The sequence below is a fragment of the Rhineura floridana genome, chromosome 1 (genome assembly GCF_030035675.1).
Source record: "Rhineura floridana isolate rRhiFlo1 chromosome 1, rRhiFlo1.hap2, whole genome shotgun sequence".
Classification (NCBI taxonomy): domain Eukaryota; kingdom Metazoa; phylum Chordata; class Lepidosauria; order Squamata; family Rhineuridae; genus Rhineura; species Rhineura floridana.
This window is the reverse complement of record NC_084480.1, coordinates 162,377,995-162,387,835: the sequence shown is the minus strand read 5'-3', so window position 1 is coordinate 162,387,835 and position 9,841 is coordinate 162,377,995.

The following is a 9,841-nucleotide window of genomic DNA, read 5'->3' as shown; positions in this document are numbered from 1 at the left end:
GTGGGATATATATTTAATAAATATTACTACTACTTATTCACCTGTGGAAGACATAAACATAACTGCTGGATCAGGGCAAAGGCCTATCTAGTCCAGCATTCTATTCTCACAGTGGCAGACCATAGGACACCTGCAAGCACTGAGCACAACAGCATTCTTCCCTTCTGTGATTCGCAGAAACTGGTACTCAAAGGCATATTGGCTCCAGTAGCAGAGGTACAGCCATCGTGGTTCGTAGCCATTAATAGCCTTATTCTCCATGAATTTGTCTGATCCTCTTTTTTTGTAAATAACTTTTATTGATTTTCAAAATAAATATAAATAACAAGAATAAATTACATATATAGATCCAAACAATACAGAGGAATTACTCATCATTTTGAGAAGTTAATAAAACAATGTCCCTCCCCAAGTGGTGCCTGTACATAAGAAAGGGAAAAGGGGAAAGAAAAGGAAAAAATAATTTAAATAGCAGAAATAAAGTTTATAGCAATAATATTATGCAATATTAATCATTCCAGATATTGTCATAATAAAGTGGTGGATTTTGGTTATACTCTTTTTGATTGACATATTGAATGAATGGATACCAAACAGAAGTAAATGTATCTTTTAAAAAAATACTACATGCTGCCCTGAGTCTGTAATCAACTTTTCCATGAAGGCTGTAAACCACGCCTGGTGATACCAGTATTAAATTGTGGCCTCTCCCAAATCTTTCCAATGCCTTGCTATTGTTAAGTGTGTTGTCATGAGCAGGTGTCCAAGCAGTGGTTTATCGGAACTATTTATATTAGTTTAATTCTTTCTGCAAGAAAGTTTAAGAGTGCCACCTGTGGAGTCCTGTCCAGAAGTTCAGACATGATCTGTTCTATCTCCTCAAAAACTAAATTCAAAAAGGTCTGTACCCCTGGACATGCCCACCACATGTGGTAGTATGTTCCCTGCTCCTGAAAGCCCTTCCTGCAATGTCCAGATACATCTGGATTTATTCTAGAGAGCCATATTGGGGTGACATACCACCTGTGTGCCAGCTCCAACACAGATTCTGGTAGTTGATTAGAGGCTGATTTAATTATAGGTTGTTGCCAAAAAGTGTGTGCCCTCATCTCTAGTAGAGCTCAAATTTCCCTCCCATTGTGTTTTGAGAGTGGACGAATCTAGGGTTTCCAGGTCAGAAGCAGTCCAAATCCTGTTATTTCTGGAGCAGGCCCTAGTGATGTCATGGGGTGGGTCCTAGTCATGTCAAGCATGATACGGTAAGCATCAACCACAGTTCCTTGGAGCATACCACTCAAACAAAACATTTCTCGGATTGGAAATTAAGATACAAATCTTAGCTAAATGAGGGTGTTCCCAGGTTCAGATGAAGTGACGGCATCTTTCTTTCTCACCTGCTTAGGGAGCCTGGGAGGGAACATTTAATCTAGACTGTTTGCTTCTGGCAAGAAGGGTTTAAGTGCCCTCAGTCCAGGCCAGTCACCAGAAGGCCATTAGAAGAAGAAGGAAGCCTAGTGTGGTGGAGATGTTAGATGGGAGCACTCAGGAGTAAAGATGGCTGCAATTCTAAGCACACTTACTAAGGAAATAGGCCCCATAGAACTCAACAGGACTTACTTCTGAGTAGATATGGTTAGGATTGTGCTGTTGGTAAGCCTTGATTGGAATCCTTTCCAAAGATACTGATATCAAGCAGGGTTGGCAATGTTATGGGTGCCACATACTACTTGTTCTGCTCTTGTAAGAAATTGATCATTTAGTGTGGCAGCACCTATATTTTGGAACTCCCTGTCTATGGACATTAGGCAACCACCTTCATTGTACTCTTTTCAGCACCTGCTAAAAACATTTTTTTTTGTTTAGGCAAGCCTACCCAGGCATGTAGAAGCTATTATACTTTTTATATGCTTTTAACTCATTGTTGGTTTTATTATTTTCAATGTTTTTAATACCTGTTTTTAACTGTTTTTGCCAATAGTTTTATTGTTTTAATTCCTTCTGTAAACTGCTTTCAGGGTTGTTGTTTTTTACAATAAAGTGGTCTATAAATGTTATAAGTAAAATACATAAATAAATTTCAGAGTCACTGTAGCCCTTGGGTCTCTTTCTTCTTTTAGGAACAAAGATATCTGCCTTATACCGACTCAGATCATTTGGTACTGTCTAGCTCAGTACTGATGACATAGACTAGCATTGGCTCTTCTGGATTCCAGGCAATAGTCTTTTCCAGAGATTGAAGTTTGGACCTTTGCATGCAAAGCATATGCCCTACCACTGAGCTACAGCCCTTTCCCTGTTTAAGAAAGTATATTTTTAAATTGTTCTTTTCAGTTTACTAATGAATGCACAGCACACCTAGGGCTGATCCACAGCATGCATTTAAAGCACATTCAACATACATTTGAAGCACATGAATCCCACCACAGAATTGTGGGAACTGTAGTTTGTTAAGGGTGGTGAGAATGATAACTGTGAGGAGGAACACTTCCCAAGATTCTTTAGGGGAAATAATGAGCTTTAAATGCGGGTTGGATGTACTTTAAATGTATTATGTGGATCTGCATTACTTCATAAACTTTGTCTGCATAAAAAAATCTTAATTAATTCTTAAAATGGAAATCAGCTACAAGGTTTACTGGGTGACCATGGGCTGCTCACCATCTCTCAGCCTAATCTTTGGTTGCCCTATCAGCCAGCTCTCAGGCCTCCAGATGCTGCTGCTAAATGCCAGATCGGTGCATAATAAGATCTCGGTCATTCACAATTTAATTGTGGATGAGGCAGCCGATCTGGCATATATAACCGAGACCTGGGTGGGTGAGCAGGGAGGAGTCAGTCTCTCCCAACTATGCCCGTCAGGGTACCTAGTCCTGCATCAGGGTAGACCTGAGGGTCGGGGAGGGTGGTTGCTGTGGTCTATAGGAGCTCCATCTTCCTCTGCAGGCACCCTGTCCATGTGACTACTGGTCTGGAGTGTTTGCACCTTATGTTGGGTCAGCGGGACAGACTGGGGATTCTGTTTGCCCACCCCACTGCCCAACAGACTCCCTATCTGAGCTGACGGAGGTGGTCTCGGGTGTACTGTTGAGATCCCCCAGACTGTTGGTTCTGGGGGATGTCAACATCCATGCCGAGTAGGGTTGCCAGATCTCCAGCAAACGGCCAGACTCTCTGGCCCTGCCCTTGCCTTTCTCACCTCCGGCCAGAAGTAAGCTTCTAGGTGGTCTAGTTCCCGAGATATACACCAAAACATCAACCGCCACCCCCCGCGCAACTTTTTTTGCTGACTGGGGCTGATGGGAGTTGTAGTTTTCTGTTTGTTATTGCGATTTCTGATGCTTTTTTTTCTTTTGAAACGGTATTCCTGATGCTGTTATCATTCTCTCTACTGATGTCTGTTTTCTATTTAAATGTAAATTAGGGACATATTTGCCCATCAAGTCTGACTCTTGCATCAGGCTTACTGCTTTCCAAAGACTGTCAACTAACCACCCCCTCCTTCAATGTAACCATTTTTTGTTATTTAGAACTAATTTTCAGTACTTCTGATTTTACAGTTGAAAACTGAATGACTGCTGCTTAGTTTAACCAAGCTAATTGAGCACCTTTTATCAAAATAAAAATTTGAGTTTAATGGTGTTTTTGAAAAAAAAGCAAAGTATTTTTGCAATTGATTTTTAAATTTTCATTTTTATATTTTTTAAATTTTCATTTTTATATTTTATCTGTCAATGTTTTATTATAGATTTTTCTATAATAAAAAAATCTTAAATACATTTTTAATATGTTTTCAGCCTCTGCATGCTTGTGTGAGTTCTTTTGATATTATTGTATATGCATTTCAAAAGTGTTTTCTCCCCTTTTTGCTGAGGAACCGTTGTCAGAAAACTTTAGAAAGCCTTCTTACATTTTTTTCCTTGTGCATATTTCCCTGTGTGAGTGAAGCATGTATAGTGCACTCACTGAGACTTACTTCTGAGTAGGATTCCTAGGATTTCATCCAGGCTGACTCTGAAGGTCCACAGGGGATCGCCTCGGACCAAAGGCTCTTACCAGCATGGCCCCAATCCATTTCTCTAGGGATCAAGGCAGTCTCTCCAAGCCAGGAGAGCGGTGAGGCAAGGGCCAGCTGAGAATGCCTGAGGCTAATGAAGGTCTCCTGGAGCAGCTGACCATACAGTAAATAGCCCAGAACCAGCAGCCAAGGAGCAGGATTTTTGGGAGAAGATGCTCAGACATGGGGGCCTTCTGTCACTAGGAGCTCCTGAAGCTCCTTCCTCTACAGAAAAGGTACAAGGCGCTGGAAGAGACTGCCCTGACTACTCAAACCCTCATAGGCAAGGATATGGTTGGACTGACCCACTGGAAGGGAGCAGAGAGGATCCTGCAAAAGCAATAGCTCTAGGCTTCCTGGACCTATCCCTACTCAAGCTCTGTACCCCTGAAAAAGGGGCCACTGAGAAGGGCTGCAAGGCCTAGTTCCACCTGGTCAAGGATCCTGGAGATGGGTGGAACTCGGGACTTCTACAGTAGCTGCCACTGGCAAGGAACCTGAAAAGGGGCAAGTACAGATAGAAGGCTTTGAAAATGACTTATTCTTGTGGCTCTGGGTGTGAGGAGTAAGCCTCATGGTGCTGGGGAGAAGAGAGTGAGATTCTGCACTGAGGGTGTCAGCTTCAACAAATTCAAACCTACTGTACTCTGGTTGGTTCCTAGTGGTAACTGGGCTCAGGTGGGTCTAAACCCCATGGACCAAGGTGCTTTCAACATGCCCCTCCCCCAGGAGGCATCCCCTGGGGGAGGGGTGTGTTGAAACACCTTGGTCCATGGACAATGGTATGACTCAGCCCCTGCTAGCTATTCCAAATACCAGAAGTGAACTGGGAGATTGTGTTTCTCCTCAAAGAGAGAGTGAACATTTCTGTCCTGAGTGTTGATGTTCTGACAGCTCTGCAGTGTGCCTGGAGCTACTAACCCTCACGGAAAGCACTCAGCAAGTAGCCCGAAACAATTCAAAAGAAATCATTGTATTTGTACAATTATGATAGAGCAAAATAGCGGTCATATGAAGAAGAAACAAAGGATGAAACCTTTAGCTTGGGAAGCAAGAGGCTGCTAGTGTGGAGTACTTGAAAGGTTGTCACACAGAGGAGGGGCAGGATATCTTCTTGATCATCCCAGAGTGTATGGCATGGTATATTGTTACAGCTGCAATCCTAAGGATGCTTTTTAAAAGAATAAGCAGGCAGCTGCTTCAAATTAACTGTTTCCTCCTTTCCGCTCTCAGCACCATGATTTTTGTTTGTACAATGTTGGAAGTGCTTGAATCAGCTTGAACGAGACGGCTAAAGGAGCAACTTCAAAGGAAAGGACTTGTGTTGCTGGACAGGAAATTGCTCTGCAACTGAAAATACAGGACAAGCATTCCCAACACATCATCCACCTTCCCATAGACCTCCCACCCTGCTTCAACTGCACATTTTCCTAGGGTTGCTATATTCCAATTCTACAAATCCGGGCAGGCTGATTTGCATATTATGCAGATTATAAATTAGGTGCATAATTTGCATATCATGCCAATCATGTCCTAATTATGCAAATTAATCATGTCCTAATTATGCAAATTAAAGGTTGCATTGTCCAGTTGTTTTGTTTTTGTGCCTAGCAATTACCACCAAACTTGGGGGAGGAGATGAAGATTTTTAAAAAATCCTTCATTTTCAACCTTAAATATTATGGAATATTTATTACGAGGATTTATATCCTGCCTTTCCACTGTTAAAAACAGAGTTCAGGGCAGCTTACAAACATAGTAAAAATAATAAAAATGCACAATCAATGTAAAAACATAATAAAAACACAACAAACATAAAACAAGTCAATGCAGCAGTATAAAATTCGTACAACTTTTAACACAGAAATCAAGATTTCAATATTATCAGTTCTGTCAATCATCTTATCTAAGAGGAGCATGTCTGAGCATGTAAGAAGTGTCTTTAGTACACTGATTCTCACATATCCAATCAGAGAGAGGGGAAATGCAGCCTTCTATGACAAAGGCTGGAACATGATGGAGACTTGGGTGCTGGCACCTCTTTTAAAAAAAATAAAATACAAATGCAGTGAATTCTAGAGACCTGGCAAGCTATGGTAGCATTAGACAGGGTAGCTGTTCCATTCCTATTAGTCTTAAGTGGGGGGGAAGGTGACACCCTCCACTTCACTGAATATATGCATAGACAGAGAGAGGGAACGCCTCTGTGTGTATGTATATAAATATATGTGTGTATGTAGACGTGCACACACACACACAACACACACACACACACACATATCCATCCCTGGGGAGATGGAAGTAGGGTGATCTTTGGTGGGGAGATGCCTGCCAGTCATTTTGAAGAAGGGTATGTATCAAAAAATACTTTTTAGCCTTTTCTGAATTGCTGAACAGAGGCTCTGTCGGGGTGAGTGAGGCTGCATTCCAATACAACCTTACTTAGGAGTAAGTAAGCACCATTTAACAAGGTGGGTGCACAGCTGAAAAATGCAAATGCTAGTATCACTGCCTTTTCTACAGAGAGGTTTGCTTTTATATCTTGTATCTGTTCAGGGGAGGAAGTGTTTGGTGGAATCAAACCCTTTTGCTCCATCCTCCATGATGACAGGCAGACCCTCCCATTGAATTCACCAATTAAGACACATATCTTGAGAAACAGGCAACTGAGATGAAAGCTGCTTCTTCTTGCTGACGCAACCAGAAAGTGTATGGGTGGAGCTGCATGCGTTGATCATGTGCAGTTTTCTAAACTGCTAGATTCTGCATATGCAGCAGGCAAGCAGACTAAAACTCTTGATTTTTCCAGGACAACTGTGGCATCTCTCATTGGCTAAGAACAATGAAAGGCAGGAATTAGGGTTGCCAGGTCAGAAGCATCCCAATCCCTGAGATTGCAGGGGTGATGTCAGGGGGTGGGCCTGAGTGATGTCACAGGGATGGGCCCTAGTCATTAAGTATGATACATTAAGCATCAATCATAGTTGTTCGGAGCATGTTGTTGTTATGTGCCTTCAAGTCGACTATGACTTATTGCGACCCTATGAATCAGCAACCTCCAACAGCGTCTGTTGTGAACCACCCTGTTCATATCTTGTAAATTCACACCTTAACGTGGTGAGGGGGTTTGAGAGTGTTGAAGAAGCTGAGAGCAATGCCGTCAGGAGTCTAGACCAAGAGGCTAGATTCCTAGCAGGGGCACCCAAGGCGGAATGGTCAAAGCTGAGACACCAGACTAAGATACATCCAAACTCAGAGGAAGGCAGTGGTAAACCACCTCTGAATATCTCTTACCACGAAAACCCTATGAACATGAACAGAGCTTGGAGCATACAATTAAAAAAAATAAAATTCTCTGATTGGAAATTAAGATAGACATCTTAGCTAAAAGATGGAGCCTGGGTAGGGAACATTTAATCTAGCCCATTTGCTTTCGGCAAGAAGGGTTTAAGTGCCCTCAGGCCAGAAGGCCATTGTAGGAAAAAAGGAGCCTAGTGTTGTAGAGATGTTAGATGGGAACACTCAGAAGTAAAGATGGATGCCCTGAAGGCTGCAATTCTAAACACATTTACTAGGCCCCATAGAACTCAACAGGACTTACTTCTGAGTAGATATCGTTTGAACTGTGCTGTTGGTAAAGCTTGACTAGGGCTCTTCTGCAAAGATATCCATATCCAAGCAGGGTTGGCAACCCCCAGCCTGCAATGTCCTGCCTGTACCTTTCAACATGGCTGCTCAAAACATCTTCACTAGCGATGCCAGGTCTCCGGCTGCTGCACCGACCACTAAGTAATAGAAAGACACAGGCGTCTCCATCAAGTGGTGGTGGTAGGTCTTCGCGGTTTCCCCTTCAGCGCAGGTAACAGAGGAGGAAAATCACTCTCCTCTATTGGAAGCATGTGTGTGGGGGCGAGTCCCTGAGTGACCCCAGCATCGCATGCTGATGAGGCGCTCCCCCTTCCGCTTGCTGAGTGGGCAGAAGTGATGCCAGCGAGATCCTTGCCTGGATTCCAGCCTGGAATGAGGCTTTCCAAGGGTCAGGGGCAGCTGGCCTGTGATCCTGAGCCATCCCTCCTGCCGTTCCATGAGAGCATCGGGCCTAATCGCTCTGCCAGCTTCAGGTCATTAAGGTAATCCAGTCTTTAAAAAAAATTATTGCAATTTTCTTGTAAAATTATTTTTGTACATATGTAATCCATCCTTGAGGTTACCATTGCCCATACAGCAGTGGTCAAGCTATTCCGAGCTGGAAACTGCCGTAGCTGTTTTACTAGCCGAAGCTGGTAAAAGGCACTCCTAGCCACTGAGGTCACCTGCCATTCCTAGCCATTCTTCTTCTGTCATCATGGTGGCTGTTATCTGAAGTCTCTCTCTTCCCCCCCCCCACCCCTAGGAAGTGCTTCAGAACCACTTCTTCTTAGAGAGAAACATTAATTATCTCCCTGGCCCATCCAGCTGTCCTCTCCCTGCCAGATGTTATCAGCCATGAAGGTCAAAGGTCCAAGGCCAAAGTGGTTGCACAAACCCAACCAAGTACCTAGTTCATGTATGCAGGCCGCAGCAACTGAAACTCAATGAACAATATTGGACAGGAAAGCGCTCCAGTCACCCCATTTACATTAACATTTATATACCGTTTTATGGTAAAAAATCTCAAAGCAGTTTACAGAAGGAATTAAAACAATGAAATTATTGGCAGAAACAGTTAAAGACAGGTATTTAAAATTCAAAACAATAAAACCAACAATGAGTTAAAAACAGATAAAAAACACAATAGCTTCTACATGCCTGGGTAGACTTGCCTAAACAAAAACATTTTTAGCAGGTGCTGAAAAGAGTACAATAACGGTGTCTGCCTAATGTCAATAGGCAGGGAGTTCCAAAGGGTAGCTGCTGCCACACTAAAGGACTGGTTTTTTACAAGAGTAGAACAAGCACTATGTGGAACCCATAACGTGGAAAGCACATCTTGAACTTGGCCTGGTAGCAAATCCAAAACTAGAACTTAATTCTAGAACTTTGAACTTAGCCTGGCAGGAAATGGGCAGCCAGTGCAATTCTTTAAGCAGAGGGGTGACATGTTGATGATACCCTGCCCCACTGAGCAGTCTCACCACTGCATTTTGCACCAGCTGCAGCCTCCGGACCAACCTCACGGGTAGCCCCACATAGAGCCTGTGGGGTAATGGAGCCTGGAAGTTACCATTGCATGGACAACAGCAATCAAGCTATCTTGGCCCAGAAACGGCTGCAGTTATATTACCAAACTGAGATAAGTGGAAATGGACAGTTTCATCTATCCCTAACAGTGAGGGAAGAGGAAGATATATAAGGTTTTTAAAGAGATTTAGGATCAGCCCTATAAACATTTCTGGAAAACTTTTTTTGAGATCCTCCTGAACTGTCAGAGAACTTCTGTCCTCTCTGAAGTACATTCTGTGAAATCCCCTTCCCCAATTTTGCCATCCACAAATAACATGGGAAGTCACTTTCACAAAATAGACAGACTACTAAGAACTTTTTTCTGGGGTAGGGGGTATGGATGTGCCGTTTGTGCAGTAAGCTGCAACTCTGGAAGACCTGGATGGGGCCTCTTTGGAGTAATCTTTCAAAAAGGTCTCTTCCTGCTCCGCTGTCCTAGCCAAACTTCTCAAAGGGGACACTTCTCCTGGCTTACTGATGGCCTCAAACCTCTCATTAGGTTCTCTTTCATAGCCCACTGACCTCTTTGGACAAACCTCTCAAAACAGTATCTTTTTCTGACACATTTGAGGAGGGGACTTCTCA